The 24228-nt window shown below is 38.2% G+C and overlaps 1 protein-coding gene across 5 annotated transcripts in view; it reads right to left on the bottom strand.

The window, feature by feature from the left end:
* The window catches only part of plxnb1b (plexin b1b), a 110503-nt gene that overhangs the window by 84829 nt on the left and 1446 nt on the right, over positions 1-24228 (bottom strand). The window lies entirely within an intron of this gene.

Raw genomic sequence — 24228 nt, 5'->3', positions numbered from 1 at the left:
AAAACCTCAAACCCTCAGACCAATCAAAACAAGCCATGGAGCCACCAAACAGACAAAAAAAGAAAAGAAAATCTCCACAGCAAAAAAAAAAAAAAAAAAAAAAAAAAAAAAAAAAAACCAACAATGTCCTCTCTCTCTGCACTCCATGTTGTACAATGGCACCAATTTGCATGCCAAAAAAGGGCTCTCCGCTTTCAAACAATGCTGAAACTCAGTTCAACAGGCCAAAGCAGTGGATGTGCAAATACCAAAGCAAGCCAATGATAGTTGGTTTTCCAGACTAAACCAAATGATATCTGACAAAAACTGTGGCCCATTACTTTTGGAAGTTCTCTACACACTTCTATAAAAGAAGCTCAGAACATGGGCAAGTTTTTCCACAGTTACTTTACTTACTAACCAGATAAGTTAACCCTTAAATGGCCAGGGTCCACTGGCAGGCCCAAAGTTTTATTACACACTTCTGTATCCTAAGAATAGCTCAACCAGTTTGAATTGAAGTCCTGTAGTTACTGAATAATAAGCCTTAGTATGTAATAACCCTGGGATTTTAAGGGTTTAGTAATTAGTCTGAAGTTACCTTGAAAGGAAACCTCCATCAAAACTAACAGTTCCAGCGACCTCTACACATTCATATCTTCAAAAATGGAGAAATCTTTTTTAGCTGACAGAAAACATCTGAAAGGGCAGAGTTTGTTTTGTTACACACTCATTCACATCAAAGTGACCATTCTGTGGCAAAATCCACTAACCAACATCTGGATTCTTGTCTCTCCTCCCCTTTTTGGGGATCTGGGCATTCACTCACACACACACACACAGAAAAACACAAAACCTCACAGCTCAGATAAAAAAATTTTTTTTTTTAATTGTCCTGACGTCACAGGAATAAACCTGACAAGGCCATAATTTTCAGGGCTTGTTAAGTTATTTCTCTTAGGCTAGCCCTGCCAGCATATGAATGGCCACAATGAGCTATAATTAACCCCTAAAAGCACTTGCTTTTGTTGTTTTTCCTCTGTCTTGCGCTACCACTCTGCATTTAAGTGCCCTAAGTTTAACTCTGGAATATCCTGTGCACACCATGCCAACCTCCTGGCACAGCACAGTGCTTGCTGATGCCATTGTAATTGTTTCCTTGCAGCAGTGACAATCTCCTATTAGTGCTGCATTCATAAACTCCAGGCTGACTGAGCATGTCTGGTTCCATTAAGAAGTTCTAATTGAGTGCTCTGTGAATGAGAAGAGAGCTTAGTGATGCTACAGGGGAATAAAATTCAATCGTGAACAGGAACTTCAAATATCATTAGCTTACTCAGGATACTTTACCATAAATAATGATTGCTACTGAGGATAAATGACAATTTCGACAGGGTAAAGAAGGGTCTATACGGTCTGCTTAGAGCTTTCATGATACCAGAATTTTGACTTTGAATCTGACACCAAGCATAGATATTGTAGTTTACAGCATAAAGATATAATGGCAAAAACAGTTACAATGCCAAAAGACACTTGCAAGTGTCTACAAAGAAAAAGCATTTTCAGCTTTTGTGTGCAAAATCCACCCAAACCTCACTCTGTGAGCCGTTTGCATAATTTATTGCTGTTTATTGCCCAGATCAAGAATAAACCTGGACTACCAAAAAAATTTATAATAAAGATTCAACATTGGCGCTGCAATTTAGTCCACGACCAGGCTTAATCCAAGTCTGATTAATCCACATTGATGTGGTCTGAATGGGTGGAGCTAAAGGTGGATAATTGTAAAAAAAAAAAAAAAACATTTTTCCATGACATGAAGAACAATGAACTCAACACAGGTTTTTGCTTCTTAATTTTCATACATGCAAAAGGACGTAAACAGTATGTTTTGAAACAGTGTTTACCTACAACAACAATCTTTTTACTACATTGTACTTTTATTTCAATTACTGAAAAAAATCAGCGTGGCAAATGGCAAATTTAAACAAAGATGTAAGCAAAGAACTGAAAGTACTGAATCTTTCGTATCTGTTCACCACAAAAAACTGTGCACTTCTTAAACTTTATGCAACTCTGTTTTTTGACCTCTGTGTATAGCAACAGCAGGGAAACACACATGCACACAATCACACAATGTCTGCTGACTAATCCATGTGTGACTACTGGCTAGCTAAATCCCAGCACTAACCCACTATCAGCACAGACTTAGAGCCGGAACAAATGGCTAATCCAAAGAGATTGTGATTATTTTAATTAGGTGCATGAAAGCATAGCTGATTGGTAGACAGTGTGCTCTGCCTGAGACCTTCCTAACCCCAAAACACAAAATCATTTAGTCTGATTATTGCGTCCCAATAAACAAACAAATAAAGCCACCGATTGGATTTGTGTGTGACTGAGAAAAGCATGTGAACAGCCTACATTATCAGCTGCAGTTTATCTGCCCATTTCCATTAGCATAGCTTCTTTAGCTCAAAAGGTCAGTCCTGACGTGAAAAGGTCCACTTTCAACAAGCCCGTTACAAACTCAACAGATGAGCGGCGCGCACACACACACACACACACACACACACACACACACACACACACACACACACACACAGTGTCAGGCACTCTTTAGGCTACCACAAAGATCACAAAAAATTAATGAATGTAATACAGGACAAGACGATGTGTGAGTATGAGAGCAACACAGAGAGAGAGTGTACGGGAGCAAGGATGGACGGATGAATGAATCAATTAATGAGGTGAGTAGGGTATGGGGAAAGCAATACAAATAAAGCTAGTCTTGACCAAAGCTGGCCAGGCTGAATACTGTGAGGCAGATATGCAAATATGTTCATCACACAAACAATAAATTCAACATAGGCCGTTTTAAGCAGCTTATTACATACATATTACACACACACACACACACACACACACACACACACACACACACACACACACACACAGTATGGACTTTAACAATGTTTGTACACTCCTGCAACAAAGAAAAGAGAAGACATTTTAATTTCTTCAGCTATGAGTCCTTTAGGGCATGAAAAGCTATAAGAGATCCTGAGCTACTATTTTGCATGACTGAGCCATCACACCAGTGTCACCAGCACACAACAAAGAAAAACGAGTGTGAGAAAGAATGAGCAAGCTTACCGTCCGGGGGGGGGGTGTTACCCAGTCTCTCTCTCTTAAAAATGAGAGAGAGAATGAAGCCATTAGTTTGTGTCTAGAGTAGAACCAAGAGCTTTAAAAAAATCAATGACAAAGCTCTGTTCTATCAGCCAAGACAATCAATAAGGAAATAGAATCCAGCCGAATTTGTGACAATACAATAGCTCATTGATTTCCATTGTTAACATGCAGACATGTTACAATGGCAAAATTATGATTTATGGTGATTAGTATTTGCAGACTACATAAAGTGAAGAGGGCAAATGATGTCAATTAACCCAAACATCATCTTTTTCAGTCGAATTACCAGCCAACCAAACCAGTAAAAGCATTTGCTCTTTTGGCCTAGAGTGAAGCTCAACCAACCATTCTGCCCAGGAACCCTGCTGGGCTAAGACTCGTTAGTTAATTACGAAATCTAATAGCAGTATAAAAACAGGAGGAGGGATATTCTGAGGAATTTTCCATCTGAATGAACAAAAACAAACGGGGAGACTGGGGCACGCAGCAGAACGACACCGCTCCAATTCCACAACTCATCTGTCATTGCGGGGATTCTAGAATGCGGCCATAAGCTTCTGTTCCAATTCAAACAGGATCACGTCAAGAGTGAGCGCAGTCAACTCGGCCATGAATGTGAGCGTTCTCTGCTGTATCAGGAGATTGGTAAACACTGATTTAGTCACGGCCTTGTTTTGGAGAGTTAAGCGGTTTGTTGTTATCTTTAAGGAATACAGGGACATTGTGTATATCAGAGGTCTATTCAAGACCATCAGGAGGAATCTGACCTAAATTGTTGCAGAAACAGGACAGCAAATACAACGTCTCATTAGTTTGTTGACAGGACTGATGAATAACTTGGGTATTCTTTTTAAAATGAAGTAGCTTTTATGCTTGGCCATGGAAAACAACTCCATCATTCCCATCTCTAAACCCCTGTCTGCATGATATGGACAAAATACTAGAATTGTGATTATGTTAAAACATATTGCAACTGCACCATGAAATAGATTAAAAATGCACTGATTAATCAGTAACGTTACTGTGAAAAAGGTTGGCCTGCATTATTTTTACAAATGTAATAGTTTTGTTGGATTAGATGATTCTCTGGTTCATTGAAACATCTACAGAAAAACTCATATGGAAGTCTGATTCTGCCTTTTGCAGTATTTTCAGTGTTGCAAAGGCCTAAACTGTGATAATGATCAAACAATGTATTGTGCAGCCCTGTTACAGAGGTATAAAAGACCTTAACAGACCATAAATATCAAAATCAACACAACCTTGCTATTCATGTCTAATCGATTCCACTTCTTTAAAGAACTCCTATGTTCCACGCTGAAGAGCAAACAAATGAGGTCCACCCTCATTAGCAGAGTGTAGGGGCGAGTTCTCTTTCTGGCTGTTATTTGGGACATGCTGTGATATTGACCAATTACTAAGCCACAGTGATCGATAAGCATGGATTTAGAGCTCAGCCCAACTTCGCTGATTGAGTTATAGGACCGCAAACCTCACACTGACAGTGTCTCAAACTGCAGACTGGAACTGTGGTCAAAATAAGGGCACTTGAAGTCTCACCTTTTATTGACACTCTACCTTTAGGCTTTATCCTTAAGACCATAATTGACTCCAACCCTAACCATAACGCTGAGGCAAAGTACCCAATGAAAAAGCTTGTTTACAACAGCATTATCTCCAATTTACATTTTTTAAAAGGTCATAAAATGTGTTGGTTGTAAGCTCATAGGCCTGAGCCTCAGTAATCATATCCATATCGACAGATATATTTGTTAAAATAAATAAGCAAATGATCAGCAATGAATAAATACATTGGAAGACATGTTTATGAACAATATCAGATATTGGATTTGGCCAGAATTCCAGCATCAGTGAATTTCTACACAACACATTATCTTTTTATCACAAACAGAGAAGATGTACTTTTGAACAAAAGCATAAGAAAGCTTCCACTTTTCTCTCATTATTTTAAGTTCAACTGGATGAAGAAGAAAAAAAAAACAGAACAAAAATAAACTGAGTACATCCCAGTCTTATGAAAAATGTCCACAAATCCTCAAATACACAGAAAGAGATCATTTCAGAGAAATATGACTCGGTCTTGAGAATGCAGAGACTGCAAAAAAACAGAAGTATAATTGCCAGTGCCCTGTGTGTGTGTGTGCGCAAGATAAGTGTGTATATTTGGAAGCCACTGCTTAACATTTTTGGGCTAACCCCTGAACTGGAGGAATGTTCTAAAGCCACACGCTGGCCATGCATGCCTGGACACCTCAGACAGTGAATAAGCAAGTCAGCAAGCAAGTAGGGATATGAAAGAGAGAAAATCACACTGAGGATAGACAGTGACTGAGAGTGAAAGCAGACTTGATGTAGAGGAAGATAGAGAGAGAATGTTTCCTTAGTTTTCCTAATCTAACAACAAGTATAAAATATTTAAGTTTGAGTGCTGGGGCGGGGGGTTGGGGGTTGTAGGGTAATGTGTGTGTCCTGGTAGACTTTGCTACCAGTGATTTATACAGCTGCTTCTCATTAAGTTATCAGTGTTTTACACATCCTCTGTGCTATTCAACTCCAAGAGCAAGTGTGTGTGTGTGTGTGTGTGTGTGTGTGTGTGTGTGTGTGTGTGTGTGTGTGTGTGTGTAAATAGACTTCTACGAGTGTTTAACACTTGGCACTTTATGGGTGCACACTGCTGTTATGAACAACTGTCCAAAGAACACAACTTAAAAAACACAGTAGCTATGGGGATTAGAATGGCCATAATAAAAGAACTGCAGGGCAATGGAAGGTCTATTTCTAAGAAAAACCCAATCCCTTTGGCTCCATCTCTTAAGCTGCACTGAGAAGAAAGCAAAAGCCCAGCACAATAACAGTGCAAAACAGTAAAAAGGTTTACATCATGGAAAAGAGTTTGATAGTATTATGATATATTCCTAAAGGTTTAAAATGCATCATTTACTTCCTAACCCATTCAGTCTCTATATGGCAACTAAACTACAAAAACAGCCTATTTTAATGTAAATTCATTGTTTTTGTGATGTCATGAAACCCACCATGGACATATATCCACTTATTCACCCTACAGTAGTTTACCCCAGCCAGTCTTACTCAAGTTAGTTACGGTCAGTACAGGGGTCATTTACATACACTAGCCTTAAAGTCAAACAGCCTGTGTAATTCAATGGGATAAAGAAAGTTGTGAAAATATTCTTGCAAGAATGAATTGTGACTGTTCTTGGTACATAAACCCTTACAGAAATCAAAGGTGAACCTCACAGAAAAACGTAAGATACATGAAAAATGTAGGATATGGGCCCTTTATCAGACCCTCTGTTCAAATCAGTTGTAGCTCTCAATGCACACCAGTTGCATCAACACAGAAGCCTCCATTTAGAAATGTATTTAGTGTAGTTGGTTTACATCTTTATGTTAGAAGGTTGAAATACTGGATTTACTGTAGTAAGAAGGTTAACATACACAGACCTGCCACCAATTCCTACAAATACAAGAAAGAACACTTAGAAAGATTTGTAAGTCAAACAAATTTGGAATTTTGTTTCAATAGTGCCACACAATATACGGTTAATGATTAGCATGGTATTGCCTTTACAATTCCAATATAACAGAAGGCTGCAATATGCAAATGAGTCCTCTAACAAAATCATATTTTTTTTGTTCTTTGTTCTTGATAATTGCAGTTCCAGGTGCGCTTCTGAGGGTATTCCAATGAATCCTGTCATCCAACAAAAGCAAATTATTTTGGTCAAAACAAGGCAGGTGAATCTTCAGCCATGCCATATTGCTGATTTACCATTGTACTGTCAATATACTGCAACGTGCATCACAATTACAGTAAGCAAAAATACAATCACAACATTTTGTCCATATCATGCAACCCTAATATCAATGACTTCAGAATGCTCCACCATATATTAAAACAGTTGCAACTGACTACAATATTTTTTAATATAGCCTATAGATTAATGCAGATATCATGAAAGCAGAACAAAGTGACCTGAAGGAAAAATCGTGTGTGAAAAGTAATACACAGATCTGTCTACACTGCACAAACCTTGACGAGTGACAGCTTCATAAAGGCAACAGATGGCAAACAGCCAGCAACCTCAGCTGCCAATCAAACCACAACATAACCTCCGCCCACAACAGAAGGGTCTATAACGTGTGGGTAGTCCTAACAATACAATAGGGTGGTGTTGATGCTCTGGGGAAAAAGGCCACCTATTGTGATTACAGAGACACCACAGCACACATGCTGAACATGAAAATACTTTATCACTGTTAAAGTCTGGTTACAGCCAGACCTGCATGTATTTGGGTGTCTCTGATTGCTATGAAGGCCTGTCAAAATTGTGAAATTTTAGCTAATGGTTAATGCACACAATAACTTTTTTTTTTTTAGTTCATTGTATGCAACTATTAAAGTACAAGCCTAAAGCGGTCAAATTAGCTGGATAGCTGTCTTGCTTCCTAGCTGTTGATACTTGCTATAGCTCATAACGGACGACAGAAATGGCTCACGCAAACATTACTCAGCTCTGCCTTCTAAAGATGTGCTAGTGAAAAGCTATAACTTTTGTTGTTTTCATAGAACCCATGATGTGTGTCAATAATGTTGATTTCCGCAATTTGGGAGCCATAATAAATAAATAATATTGGTCTGTTTATAACCTATAAATCACTTCTCGTTAATATAATCTCTATAACTGCTAAAGCTCAACTATGTCAAGTAGCCTAAAGCTACTGTACAACAATACACATTAAAAGAAAACCTGCAAGACTAAATATAACTACTTTTAGCACACTGTAAGCCACAGACTGTCATTATTTATATCAGTAATAGATCATCAGTTGGTGTATACTGCATATGTGTACTGCATATATAGTAGCAGTAGTCATCATGACTACATCATTTATTTGTGCATGGCTCCAGTGCAAAGCTAAATAAGCAAACATGTCTTGGTTACCAATTCATATTTGGAGTAAAGGAAAAACTATGCATATGTAAGCTTTCACCAAACTATTGCATCTGCACTGTTACACTGCACAGTCAAGTTTGAGGGGAAAACAAAGACTGACATCCTTCACCTGTCCTCGAGGGCTTTTCTGGTATGTGTTCATGTCTGTGTGTGTTGGAGGAGAAGAGAATTCAGGCCATAAATTTTTTTACTGTTTAAGAGCTGTAGTTTTAAACCAACCTCCTACCAAGCACTACATGAGGTAAACTTCGAGGGCTCTCTGTCCCAAAGGCCCCATTCAAGTTCACACTGAGACAGGCACTAAGAAAATCACTGCCGAATAAAACAGCAAGTGTTCCCACATTTCTGTAGAGGCAAGGAGCAAATGCCTCCACCCCTTACTCACTCTTTCCCCTCCCTGAGGGTGTATGTCTAATTGTGTGTGTACAAAAGTGTGCATGTATGTGTGTGTGCAAGCGGAGACAGGATCAGGGACACCTGCTAGCCTTAGGACAATTCTTCATGTCCAAATTCAGAGCACTTCACACAAAACAAATAATCTGAAAAAGTTACAAATGGTTAAAGTTTGAGGCTACAGGCTATTTAAACATCTTTGCCTTTCCTCTGCACTTCATTCACATAAAATCCAGCAAAATCGGTCTTGATCATTATAATTCCTACAAATTCTTCAGGAGATTGGGTTGTCAGAGCAGCCTTGTATCGCATTATGTTTCAAATCTCACCAGTCAGAACAGGAAAACCTTTCAAACCTTGTCAGCTGTAGACTTATTGACTTGATTTTGCCATGTGTTCTATATTAATATGTACCACGAAACACTGTAAACTTTTAATGACCATTTTACATCCTTTCTTTGTCCTTTAGAATAAAACAAGCTGTTTTTGTCTTTAAAACTGATATATGCAGATGATCTCTTCTGATTGGCTGTTGTGTACTGTGCCTCAATCAAAAAGCAGTGTGACTGCTTCAATGTGAAGGGGTGAAGTTAAACTGCTGTAGGCGGATACATAAAAAAGAGCTGGTTTTGTGGACTTTTAGTCTACAGAATCTGTACAGTACTTCATCAAATATCGATGACATAGTCAACACTGAACACCTGGCAGGGGGGGGGGGCATACATGCAAAATTTCACAGTGCAATTTCCCATAACACAGACCCCTACACACACTTATCAGAAAGTTCCCACAGGCTGGGAGACAGAGCTCCCACTCCTTTAAGAGATGATAATTTAGGCAAACAGGGTCAGAGAAACAAAGAGTGAGAAAGAAAGAGAGAGGGAAGGAGATGAACTGAGAGGGGAGATAAGAATAGCACAATGAAAGACAGGGAGTAAAGAAAGCGTCCTGTCATCTGGAACATGACTGATTTTTTTTTTTTTTTTACTGCTTCAATTCCCAAGGTGTCAGGTGAGGACATGCAAACTGGATGTAAGCGGTGGTTAGGGAGTGGAAAGCTCTGTCTGCAACGTAGGGAACTGAGACAGTCCACTCACTGGACTATTCTGCCTCTTTTTTAAAAGGAATAAAAGTGATTTGGCTCATATTAATGTTGTATACATAAAATCCCCAAATTTTGTATACAAAAAAAATCCCTAAACGAAGATGGCATGCAAAATCCATAGAAAGCTCACATACTATAGAAAGGCTTTTAATAATGTTTATTAATAATGTTTAGATTGTGTAGTTACTTCAAAGTCTAAAAAAGGTTTTGTGACAAAAACAAAAAGTGAAGTTTCAACTAAAAATCTGTTTTCCTTTTCAGTCAATTTACAGGTTCAGCAAATACATACATCATAGTAGTAGCAGCCTACAGAACCACAGTATGTCATACACGCTTAAAAAAAAAAGGGTACTGAACTGTCACTGTGGTGGTACCCTGAAGGCTAAGCCTTCAATACCTTTAGTTATGTGACATAATTGCACCATATTTCATTGCAAATTCTAAAGTTGCAATGACTGCATACTTGTCTTGTCTTGTCTTGTCTTGTCTTGTCTTGTCTTGTCTTGTCTTGTCTTGTCTTCAGGCCTTTTATTTTTTGTTTTAAAACATTAGGTCATGAAAAAGGTACACAAGTGTACTTTTCCCTTGGTGAAAACTTATTTAATGCTCACAGCTGGACTTTACAACCACTGTTGTACCTTTGAGGGTACATTTGTTTGTACTGAAAAACATACCTGCACAGCAGCTTTTTTCTGACAGTGTATAGTGTCAGAAACCACATAAGCAAGTCAATTTGGTATTACAACAACTCAATGTGGTTTGAGGCAAGTGTGCATTCAGTGCTACTTGGTGAAGTAATCTATAAGCTTCTGCTACCTGTAAACTTCAGGCAGTAAATAAATGTTGACCAATCAATTTGCATACATTTGATGTTTAGTAGCTTTAAGATTAGATTTGCACATCTTCCAAAATGAACAGTATACATTTTTAAAGCATGGTTGATTTGGTATTTCAACTACTAAGCAACAGCAGCTATTATTAGCCATCAGTGCACTGATTAAAAATACACACACAACTATTATTGTTGATGTGCCTGAACAGTTGGTCCATTTTCTCTTTTGTCCTGTGCTTAATGGTTGTATAGTTAAATAGCTATTGTATATTGTACTGAAGAGTTTATTGTGTGGAGTTTGCATAGTTTAACTATAAGTGTCTGTCCCAAATTCCGTCTGCTGCTGAAGAAACAGCAAAGCTGAATTTCACTTTTGTTTTTGACGCAATAACAAGAGGAACACTTACAGCAACACCTACAGTAACACCTACAGTAATGACACCCCAAAATGGACACTTGATAGTATTTCTAATATTGGTTATGAGGAGTGGTGGACAGTAACTAAGTAAATGTAATTAGTTTCTGTACTTAAGTAGTTTTTTGGTGTATCTGTACTTTACGTAAGTATTTCTACTTTGGGCGACTTTTTACTTTCACTCCACTACATTTCAAAGTCAAATATCTTACTTTTTACTCCACTATGTTTTGAGAAATTGTTCCTTTTGTGTTTTGTGCGTATAAAAGCAGAACATGTCAAAACAAAAGACGTGCAAAGCAAGAACACCAATCATAGCACAGTGGTCACTTTGTTCTAACCTTGATTTGACCAGTTGGTCATACCAACCCAGTCCAAGCACACGGTTCAACATCAGTGGCAGCAGCGTAAAAAGTTGGGAGCACATACGTCACCTAAATGATGGAATTAACCTAACTTTGTGTAAATAGACCACAGTATAGAAATATGTACACATATGCAGTCGTGACTGGCATGTTTCTTTTTTTCTGAATTCATACAAACACTTTCATTTTATAGTAAATTAGTTTCGGTTAGTTTATGAACAGAGACCTACAGATCAATACAATAAAGGAAAACTTATTTGTGAACCTGAGTAACTAACTAGCTTGTAACTAAGTTACAAAGTAATCTTAAACTGAAACTTTGCTTGTTTGTAAAAGTGATTTCAGAGCCACTCGGTTCTCCCTGATGGAAACTGTTTGCCTACTGTGTTTTGCGCTCATGATCATTTTAATAGACGTCAGCGTCACTAATTAATGACATTCTATTAAAAGACTGGTTCACCAAGAGAGACACTGGAGTCTTTTCACCTAAAATGAGTTCATGAAGCGAGTCTTGTTATAAAATTGATACCAGGACATCAGAGCCATAATTAATCTTTTAGTACTTTTACTTTCGATACTTAAGTACATTTGAAGGCAAATACTTTTGTACTTTTACTCAAGTTGTGGTCTAGAGTAAGGACTTCTACTTTTACTGGAGTAATATTTTACCTTGGGTATCTCTACTTTAACTCAAGTACATGATTTGTGTACTTCGTCCACCACTGGTTCTGAGTCTACATAATCATTGGCCCCTGAAGTTGGAAAAAAGCCAACATCACTGCAGATGTTTTCTCAAAACTCCACCTTCTACCGTCATGTTTTCCTCTCAAAATTTCTCATACACAGGGATTTCTGTTTAGAGTAGTTCTATATTTAGCACAGCCACCATACAGGTAATGTGGAAATTCCTACTGTCTTGTCTAAAAGACTGAGCCCCACTATTTCAGCAGAATGTGGTACAAATATACTATGTTAAGCAGAATATGGTACATATATAAAGCATTCCCTCAACAAAAAGTTGGTATAAACGAAACAATGCACTGAGGATGCACCAATGGGAATTGTGGGTTCACGTACCCCACACAGTGTGAACTTCAGATTTAAAAATAGGAAAAAAAAGGTTAATAAAAATCCGTCACCAGCCAATTTGGCTGTATTCACAGTCGGTGTGTCCCTACAATATACAATGCACTAAACACAATACTAAACGCCAGACTATTATCATGAGAGTGAGACGAAAACACTCAGCACAACACATTTCTAAGGCACAGTCAGATTAGTGAACAGCACGCCTGCATATGTGTGTGCCCTCTAAATCCCCCTAAAGGGAAGAAAAGTGAACAGAGGCTCTCACAGCGAGAGATGGCTCCCTGGACAACTAGCGTCCCACCAGATCTTGGCAACAAGTGGCAAAAGGGTTGCTAGGAAACCCCTTAACCATGGGGAGCCTTTCACACTCTCACACACACACTCTCGCTCGCTCTCCCTCGTTCTCTCACTTTAACTCCTTCTGTGCCAGGACACGTGGTGTGCAAAACATGAGAGGAAAGGTATGAGCTTCGAAAAAGGCGACAGGCATCCTTTGAACTGTCAGCCCAGAGTGTCAAATAAATGCTGACATGCACTTCCTCCCACCCCCCAAACACACACACACACACACTTTCTAATGGGACCCAACTGTCAGCCATATGTTACTGAGCAAAGCCAAAAGCTAACTGTCAGATTGCAAATGACTATGCATGCACTACAATAGAGTATAATAATTTTCCTGTGTCAAAGATTCAGTCTGGAGTACTATATTTACTTAAAAACGACGTCAGATCTGCAGATCAAATAAATCTAAATCTTACCTTTGACCAAACATACCTGTGCAACTGTGGGCCTCCAACCGCATGACTAAACAACTGTGACATAAATCAATGCTGATTCAAACAACAGCTAATAGGAATATGTGCAATATGCTTAAAGTATATTAAAAATGTGTTGGTGTGGTTTTGATATGATTAAAGACGTGTCTACAGTACGGCAAATACATGCAAGTGTTGCAGATGTTTCGGAAAAGTATTGAGCTAGTAGGTTGATAAAAGGGGCTGGAGTAGCAAAAGCTGCAATTTGAAGTGCAAATCATTGAAATTATTGACGTCGGTAACCGACACAAAAACAGGCAGACGTGTTCATACAAGTTCATGTATTAACTAGAAGAAAGAGAGGTTTCAGGATATATTGTTCTCTTATGCTGAGGAATATTGTCAAATTAATTTATAGACTTATAGTGTAATCATTCAACAAATCTGAAAACAGAAGTGAAAAGCATGTTAGAATTAACACTCATTTGTGTCCGTGTTTGTATAAGACAGAGGGGATGGAGGAAGAAAGAAAGAGACAGAGAGAGATACAAAGAGAGAGACAGAGAGAGAGAGTGAACTTAATTAAGGCCCTAAAAGGAAAGCAAAAACTTTTAGCAATCTGGTCCAACATTCATCCTCTCCTCTCCATAGAAACGTCTTTTCCCAGGACGAAGAGACTCCTAGGGGGTGTGTGGTAGGTGAGAGAGAGCAAGAGAGAGAGAGAGCAAATGAGAGAGAGCGAAAGAGAGCAAGAGTGAGAAGGGGGTTCGAGGTGACTGCCCCAGTGGGTGATGCTAAACAGCCTGAAAGAAAAACAGAAAACAAAAAGAACCACAGATAGAGGAAGAGAAAGGGAGGGAACAAGTGTGCACGTAAGGATGTGTATGAATGTGTATTTGCACAATAGGCAGAAAGCAAAAGAGAAAGCAAGGGAAAATGCAAAGTTTAAAAAGAAAAAAAAAAAAAAAAAAGAGATAAGTGCAGTCTACCTTTTCACAGAGCTCCATTGGTTCCAGCTTAGCAACAACCGGCTGAAGCAAGGGAATTCATCAAGCACTCCTGCCCCCATTACTAAATACCCCACCACCACTCAGCACAAATCAGAAGTAAGCGAACCCTTACATCATCAGAAGCTTATTCAGGCTGCTACAATGTACAAAAATGGTCCTGAACCCTTACACCTACAGTCTAAAATCTAACTTTCATAATTTTCCACTTAACTGTTTTCATTTTTCACTTTGTGTCTTATATGGTTTAAAAACCAACAAATCTAAGTCAGTTTTGAATCCTAAATCCTAACTAGCATCTCATATTGAGTGAAAAGCAATAAATACTTCTCTGCCTGATCAGAACTATGTGGGAAGACCGCACAGTTACTGACAGTGGTGTAGTCATAGCAACTTAAAAACCGCTCTGCACTTTTAAAGCTTTTATTTTCTGGCACAAGCTGGACTCAATCATGGTAATGTTAGTAGCAAATGTAAGTAGAAATTTGGCCAATCAGCCAAACACTGTTAGCATTTCATTGCTGCGCAACCAAATAAATAAATGAATTAATTAATACGTTTTCAAAAGGTGGCAAAAATGTTTAACTTACATTGAAAGTTAATATAAAAAGAAAATATAAAAAAGGCAGCTGGTGTGCACAACTGATCTGCCCTCCAAAGCCTAGCTTCAACTGTAAAATAATAAGTCTGATCTTCTGGCAAATTACGCACTGCCAAAACTTATTTAAAGCTGAGGTTTAGTCATTTTACCACATTTAATGTGTGTTTTCACTGTCAGCAAGGTTGATCACTGGTAGCCAGTCAGGCACTACGGAGGCTTTGGTTTGTGTAGGGTGGGGCTGTGGAAAGGAGCTGCTGACATAAATACTGGAGGGGGGGGACCTTGCAATATAGTCCCACCAAACCCAAATCTAACACAAGAAAGCAAAAAATCTGTCAACTGAAATGATCACCACTGTTTTTATTTGACAGTTAATTGTATTTTTTACACACAAACCTATAACTAAAAGCATTAACAGATTGGCAGGCCCTTTGATGACTGAACATGGTGAGATTACACGTTAGATTATTTAGACATGTCGATTGCACAAATGCTAATTGGTGAAGTTTGCATTACCTTAGAGCTACATTAGCCTCTTATCTCCAGTGCAAAACTCAAGAAGAAAACTTCAAAAACCAAAGTTGAGCATTTTCATGAATTTTCATGCCTTTAAATCCTGTAATTACAAGACCAGTTCTGCCACATCAGTACAAATCAGCACAGGCAACCAGGGGGGAAGGAGGAAAAGGAAAAAAAAAAAAAAACAAAAAAAAAAAACACACACACAACATGCCGTAGCCTGTTTCTCATGCACATGCAAACACTATGTAAAGATGAGAAAGAAGTAGTTCCCACGATTTAATTCCTGCAGAACTAAACCCTTCTTCCACTCTCCTTCACTCTCCCTAAAGCACACACACCTTACGTCCAGCAGCAGCTGGGCTCTCGCTGCTGTTTGTCAGCAGAGAGATGTGCACTCATCCTCCCTCCTCTTCCTCTGCGTTCCTCCCTCGTTCTCCCCCTTTCTCCTGCTCTTATTCGCTGGCCTTTTCAACCTCCACTCCAACAAAGGCACAAAGAAGGCTGCACGGCTTTCTCTCTTTTTACCCCCTGCAGAGTGGGGGCTGTCTACAGGAGAGTAACACACACACACACACACACACTCTGCAGAGTACAGGCCTTAACGACACACACTGTGAGCCTTAACGTGAGCACACACACGCACACTCACTAAACACTCCCTTAAAGTTTCCAGTGTAAATTTACATTGCAGTTACTCACAGTAATTAAAAATCAGGTTCCTGCATGCAACTCATACTGGCTCTATTGGGACTGAGGAACGAGAGACAGTGAGGAAGTGGAGGAACACAGGGTTGGAGGAGTGGAGGAACACAGGTGTGGAGGAGTGGAGGAACAGAGGAGTGGAAGAGACATCCTGTTGGCATAATCTTTCATAATGACCTGTGAGAACAAGGTGGCATTCTGAATCCATCAACTCTCCCTCTCACACTGTGTGTGTATGTGTGAGTGGGTTATTTTTTGTCAAAATAATGCAGGCTCTTCTTTAATCACATCATGTCAAGAATTCACGAATGTGTTTCTAATAAATTGTAAGTTATAAAAATATCGCCAATAAGGTGGTCATAATTACCTTTTTTGGTCACAACTTCCCAATGTAGTATCACCAACAGAACCCAATGAGTCACACTCAAAAAAAATAGAGGAAACCAGTAGAAACAAAAACCAAAGAATTCCTCGTCGCTCCTTCTTCAGTGTTCCAACATTTATACTATTGAATACTAAGTTTCTGGCATTTATTTCAGTTTTAATACGTGTGAGCATTAAAAAGTGACAATTGTGAGCTATAAAAGCACTGTTTAACAAAATGTATTGTAGTATAAAATTAAAATGGAAAAAAAATATTAAAATATTTAAAACACAAAACACAATTGTATTGGCCAATAATGTCAGTTATTAGAAATTTTAGCCCCCTGAAGTCAGTATAGCAGATACTAAACTTTGATATCTGTGAATTCTAACACACACATATATATTTTGTAGTTGCTGCAGGAAACACATCATGTGAACTTTTGAAAGCCAAATGTTACACATATTTCATGAGACATCAAAGAGACCTGAGAGAAGGTTGTGATATGAGTGGGGGCGGGTGTGTTAATAGTATGCACACACCCTCACATGACACCACCTTCCCGCAATATCCTGTGATGAAAACCCATTTTACTAAGGAACCAATGCAAACACACTAGACATGCATGTTACATACAGTGGTGTGTTATATTATGCCCGAGTTTTGAATGTTTAAATATCGCATTTGACTTTATAATAATTAGAGCTTAATTTGGAGAATCTTCCAGAAATATCAAAGGAGCTACTGGGTTTGCAGAGCTTGCATATTCTGCTTTTCATCAGAATACAGCCTCATTTGCATGATCTGAATAATGAAATTGATTCTGTATGTATTTAAACCTTATCTCCATATTCTGTGTGAAGTAGGGGTCAGCAATATGGCAAAAAATGATAAAGATACTTAGACGTTTTACGATATACAATATGCATCACAATATAAATGACATATTATAACAATAATAATGATAATAATAATAATAATAATAATAATAAAAATGCCCACATTTAGGATGAAGCTCTCTTAGGAATAAGTGACTGGGAGCAATTCAGAAACTGGAAACCATAAAGGTGGTTTTGGATATATTGGGACTTGATTTAGGTTAAAAAGCACAAAGACAAACCTCACATTCCAGCCAGGAGCAGAACCTTTGGGTTACTATGGTAAGGACTCTCTGAAAATGTCACTTAAATGCTCTTGGTTTTTTCCCCCCACCTGACTCACATCTCTAACTCTCTCAAGTTTAAAAGATCACATCACTGCAGTTGGTGCTAAAACAGGCTTTTCACATCTTGCCAGATTGTCCTGGTTACCATTCCTGAGTGGCAGGACCCTTCATTCGTCCCCACAATGTGGCAACAAACTCCACGGGTTTATGGGATACATTTCAAACAATATTAAAATTAGCTGCATAAAATGACAGGCTAGATAATTAAAAAGATAAACAAATAACATCAGTAAAATATTGCACCATTACACTGTCTACTAGAATGTAAACATTCTACAATCTTGTTCCAGCATCTAAAACATGACAACATGTCTAGACTGGCAGTTTTAAGATGTGAGCATTGCAAATAAGTGTGCATTTCATCAGGTTTCCTGCTCTTACTAACCCACTTCAACTCAGGAAAGTGACATTAGATGAACTGATTAAATGGCTCACAACTCTACTGCACCTCCGCCCCAGCACCATAAGTGGCTTTAAAGGTCAGTTATGGTGTTATTTTTGGAAGGTTTAGCACATCATCTAGGTACTAACAGAAAACTACAAGTTGTTGATAAGGAGAAATTCATTTGGATTACATCATTACTACAAAGAAATATAACATTACATTCTGTGGAGTCTCAAATGCAGTTAAATGGATACAATGCAAGTATTTTAGCACAGAGGCCCAGCACCACCTCAACATTCTGCTCTTGCAGCATAGGATAAACATCATCAAATATCACTTTGAAATACAGGCCAATCATTTTTTTTAACAATTATCTGCCAATACCAATCTGTACCATCATGCATCCCCAACTGCAACCCTTTGGACTTTGTGATGGTCCCATGGCACCACAAATAGCTTGTACACTATAGAAATGTTTGATCTGAGATACAAGGAGTCTGTTACAAAGCAGCAAAACGCACAGGAACAGAGCTAAACAAGTGCAGCTAACCAAAACCAGACCCATGATCAGTCTGCTCAGAAGCAAGTTTGCTGCCTGATTTCATCAGTGGCATGAGAGCTAAATCCAACTAAACAGAGCAGCTTAAAAAATCCCCAAAGCCACTAAACACCAGGAGTGCTGCCGGGGGTTAAAACACAGTTGAGGAGCTCCAGCATTTGGAGACCGGTCAAACCTTCATTCGATGTGTTCGGCAGTGAGCTAGACTGACTGCAACAAGTGACCTGTCTCTGTGCACTGAGGTTCATCACTGTCCTCCTGTGCACTTGGCTGCCTGCTATACTTTCTAGCACTGTGGCTCTCAGCGTCTTTGAAAGGGAGGAGACACTGTGATAAGATTACACTGCTAAAACCAGAGTGGTGTAATTAAATAGAGTAGTTAATCTAGATTTTAATCTGAGGACCATATATAGAGGCCAAAACTCATTACATCAATCCTACAGCCAGGTTATCTACATCTCTCCAAATGAAACTTAAAGTTTGATAAGATGTTATCTAAAAGTGGTCGAGTCACAGAAACAACAGAATAAAATAGAATAGAATAGAACAGAATAGAATAGTTCAGTTACAGCAATAATCAAAGACAAAGAATAATCCAAAATGTTAATTTTCCAGGAGAAAAGAAAAACTGACTTTATTTTTAATGTATGTCAATGGAACCAGACTTTTTTCCTCAAGTCACTTTGGTTCATTTCTTTTGGTCTATTCATCATAAAAATTATAGACAACAAAAACTAAGATAAAAACTGGAAAATGACAAAATGGTGATGAGGTTTTGCTCCGACAGCAACAAAACGTAATAGGACACAAAACAAACATTCTGGTAGTGTTAAATATATAATTTGTGTTGTTGAAATCTGTCATAATGAACATGCATATAATGGCCATAAACAAATATACTACACAAAATGACAAAATGTTCAGTTAAATCAGATTCTGATTTTTAATTACAATGTCCGTCTCCTTTTGTAGTGTTGTTTATACAGCAGCTAGTCCTGAAAACACAACCTGATTAAAAACTGACAACAGCTAATTTTTCCCCAAACCAATTTCATACTACTGGCCCCTAGTAAGCAACAACAATGGTTCCTTTATGTACTCCGCGTAAAACATCACTTGGGTTGGCGGTTTTTGTGGGGAAAAAAATATTCTTAAAAAACTATTTTCAACAATGTTCTTGTTTTTTACTCATTTTTGGCTCATGCCTCCGATCAAACTGTAGCCATGGTGTTATTTATGATGACACACTACCTCTCACAGTCTACTGCTAAAAAAAACAGTACTCCTGATTTTCCATTGTAGGGAACTTTTGAAACAGCACCGGTTTTATAAGCTATTATATTATTCCCAAGATTTACTATGTACAAACGGAGCCTAATCTCTACGAACAAAGACACTGATTCAGAAACAGAGCTTCAATAGGAATCTTAAGCTCATGTTGAGAAGAACCTAATCCTGAAGCAACATCTGGCTTCCCCTGGGTTCTACTGACACTTAAACACCAAAGCAGCCCCTCCTTCCTTAACATCCTTTCTCATGACAGCTCCTCAAAGATAAGGTGTTTGGATTCACACAAGTGTTGTCCGCACTGAAAGTCAAGAAGGCCTCATTCCAATCCTCAGCAAGCAGTCGCCAGTTCAATAACACTCAGGGTGTTAAAAGCTAGCGTTCCATCTGATAACAGATGTTAGTAATTAGATACTCATGTGTATTTTGAGCAACAGGTGGGAAAACAGTTTGTTTCATCCACAGTTAATTTCTTATTAACTTAATAGGGCTGACAAAAAAAAGTGCAAGATTGTTTTGCTTGAATACTGTGCTCTGCATCGATAGCTAGTGACTCTACAGAACAGCCAATTCAATAGAGCGAATTTGTAGGAACTGTAAAGATGTTCTCATAACAAACCAATGGACCAAATCTCTGAATGTTCTCACTCAAGCAACAGTGCACTGTAATTAGTACTAACCAACAGCTGAGATATAAAGGATACACTTAGCTCATTGACACCTATGTGTAAGTTCCATGTCGGGAAAAGTGGAAAGGTGAAAAGGCCTCTCTGTCTCTCCACCTCCCCCCCAAATCTGGCAGTCTAATAGGTTTCCATTTTGTTCACAGGTCACAACAGGTCGAGCCATCAGAGGTCAAATGGGAAAGATATAATGGTAGCATTTATACTGGGGGTTAAAGGTCAGTTAACAAGTCAAGACCATTTTCCACACTCTCAGTCAGACATTGTCCAGGTGTCTGAGACGAACAAACATGATCATGAACATGAATGCAAAGCTAAGCATATACACACGCATGCGCTGAGTCGTCGGTAGCATTTCTTCCTGTACAACAACAAAATGTACACTGAAATAAAAAAAGGGTTAAAAACCATTACAAAAAAACACCACCACAGCTACTACTTTGTATGGGACACATGGAAGTGGAATTTCACCAGTTTTTCAAAATTTCTTCATAATCTAATCATTAAGATGCAAACAAAGCCAGTCAGAGTGGACGGATGTGCAATGGTGCATAGTGATATAGTGATATAGTGATATAGTGGTGGTCATGATGTCGACAACAACAGACATTTGGTTTGCTACACAGAATAGCCAGGGAATATACTTGTGTCTTCCATGTCTTCTTAGTTTTTTTTTTATATATAATGTTGATAATGTTAAAATTGTGGTAATTCTAAATAAATGCTTTTTTATTTTGGTACCATTTCACCTTAAAACACCCTGCATGTTCCTTTTCATCATGAACATGTTAAAAGTTTAAGCCAAAATCTTCTCTCAAAACTACCATAAAACAATCATGCATCTCAGGCATCAGGCAGTGCATCATATCCATTTAAATAGTTTTCTGTGAGGGAACGTCTGGTTCCACCATCACTGTGAACAATTCTGACTCCAGAATTTCACATCAATTCACTCTGAATTACTTCCTTTACATTGTAGCAATTAAATTATGCAGAAACTTTGAAAAATCTTTAAGATTAAAATTTAAGAGAGACACCTTGCAACTTGCTAGGCACAAATAGCTAACATTGTCAATCATTAAAGATATAGTTCAACTTTGACATAAACCTACTGAACTAACATGCACACTTTGTGTGTGTCCTTCCTCTCCTTACTCATTACCTTCGTAAAAAAGTGTGCACATGCAATTGTATGCAGAGGTTTGGGCACCCCTGGACAAACTGCATGTTTTGTTGATTTTCTACGTTAAAATGAATTTACTGAATTTAACATTAGTGAAAATACATTTAAAAATAAAGATAATAATAAAAACAATAATGTATATACCCTGTGCAAATGTTATGACATATTTCATACTGGATATTTAATTTTTTCCAATACTTTAAACTATTTAAAGCAAATTTTTTTAAAAAGGCACCAAAAATAAGTTTGCCTGTAGAGGATGTGTTTACTTATTTTCACTTATAAAATCAACAAAACAAGCAATGTGATCAGGGGAACTTCAAACTTTTGCATACAAGTATAGTTTATTAACATAACGAACAGAAAAACCTGCACAGTGCTCAAAAACAAAGTAAAATTTAGAACTACATGAATCCCTGTGCCCTCAGTGTTAAATGATGCAGCACTGAAAGGTTTAGTACAGGGACACATTGATTTTGAAGACTAGTTCAGACCAAATGGTCTATACTCAATTCAAAATGAGTTGTATTCACAGACACATCAAGTTATCTGTGCTCTAGTCACCAGGGCACTCCACCCACATGTAAACAATGTATCTGATATCTCTTGAATATTAAGCTGGCCACATGCATGTTTGTTAGTTCCATTGTAACTACCCATCATTCATGTACATACACTATCTACAAAGTCTCTAGAATTCCTCTGTCCTCAGCTTCACACTAAGGCAACCGTCTGTGGTTGATTACTTTGTACAAACAGCACTTTGATAGCACAGCAGGTTCTTGGCCATGTCAAGGGACAAAACACACCACTCTGTAACAGCAGGCAGACGTCTGCTTGCAAGACTGTGCTCTTGCTTTAATGTTACAATTTGTGCATTAGTGCACACATTTAATAGCTACTATGTAATGACTTCACAATTTTAAAAATATATATATAAAACTTTAATTTACTGTGGAATTTATACAGACAAAAAAAAGCAATCTCTTAGAGAAAGTGTATAACTGTGGTCACATTTCATTGTGCAATAAACAAAAAAGCAGCATGCCAACAAAAGAATATATGAGGCTCAAAAGCAAAACAACAATGGCTGCAATTAAAATTGATACAGATATTGTAATAAATGTGTATAGATTCATAGATCATACACTTTTTTAAAACAACCCTAATAACTTAAATAATGTTTCTGAATTTCATAAACCTGTCAAATCATAAATAACTGCTATGCTCCAAAACACAGTAGCCTGTTTATTCATCCATCCTTTGGGAGAATAAAGCATGGAACATAGATATTTCAAATTACTGGGCCATTACTGAGGGAATGTATGGAAAAATGTTGAGGAACGATGACCCAGTTTTGCCTAGGAATGAGCAGTGATCAGCCAGAAGCCTGGGCTTCCCTGGCTGAAGGCTTTTGTGTGCCGTTAAGCTGTCATTTCATTTCATTTCATTTCAGCTGGGAGGATATCAGCCCAGGACCAGATGGTTATTGGTTTAGGAATGGTAATGTATTAAAGGAAAAGGATTTTTGTGACACCCTCAGTAATAGCACTCTTTGGAGCAAGAGAACAAGCTACATTCTCCCAGACACCACTTATTAACCAACTAACACTCCTTTTCATCTAGGCTCCTCATTTGCAAATCTCCCTACAGGCCTAATTTCAACTCAAGGCTCATAGCAAAAAATAAATAAATAAATTACACCACCCCCATCCTCCAGCACATGCACACACACTCCCATGCATAACAGTATGCAAAGCTGGAGCTCTTGGTGATATGCTAATTCCTTTCCCCTCTCCTTACAGTCCCAAGATAATAATCTCCCTTCCAAATACATTATCCCTTTCAGAGAGAAAGACAGTGCTTCAGTAAATGAAATCTCACCTGTGGTGGTGTTAACAGTACTCATAGTTCATGGTTTGATTCGCCATACTGGGTCCATTATTCAGCATTCTCATGATATTCTGAATAAATTTCATCACATTGTTGAACAAGTTACTAAATCACACTAGAGCTGGGACCAGGAGGAGCGCTGGCACAGCAAGATGGTTGGTTCTGAACATCTGCAACTTCAGTGTTCAAACAATACAACTGGTTAGATAGCATAATGAAAGGACACCTACGTGACACTTTTCTTGCCTTTTATTGTCCTTCTGATAGCTGCTTATACCATTAGTGTGAGTTTATGTACCAAAATCAGAGACACACAAACATTTTCTAAGCCGCTTATCCTTTTGGGTCACAGGGGGAGCTGGAGCCTATCCCAGCAGCCATCTGGCAGAAGGCAGAACACACCCTGGACCTATTCATGTAAAAAATCTCAGTTCTGACTGGCTGCCCTGCACTATGTCTCACTTCAGAAGCAGCCCAGGCTGAAACACTCCATATAACTTTAGCATGAATGGGTGGGGCTGAACTGCTGTCAGCTGAATAGGCAGATGTATGTAAATGTGTTGATTTTTGTGACAGCTGTTTTTGCAGCTTAGCATCCATATACGGGTCTAATATATATATATATATATATAATTTTTTTTTTTTAGCAATCTCTACATACTACAGTAAACTCTTATTTAAAGAAA

Source organism: Pygocentrus nattereri, chromosome 26, assembly GCF_015220715.1.
Source record: "Pygocentrus nattereri isolate fPygNat1 chromosome 26, fPygNat1.pri, whole genome shotgun sequence".
Lineage (NCBI taxonomy): Eukaryota > Metazoa > Chordata > Actinopteri > Characiformes > Serrasalmidae > Pygocentrus > Pygocentrus nattereri.
Note: the sequence above shows the minus strand (reverse complement) of the source record. Positions and strands in the feature narration are given on the sequence as shown.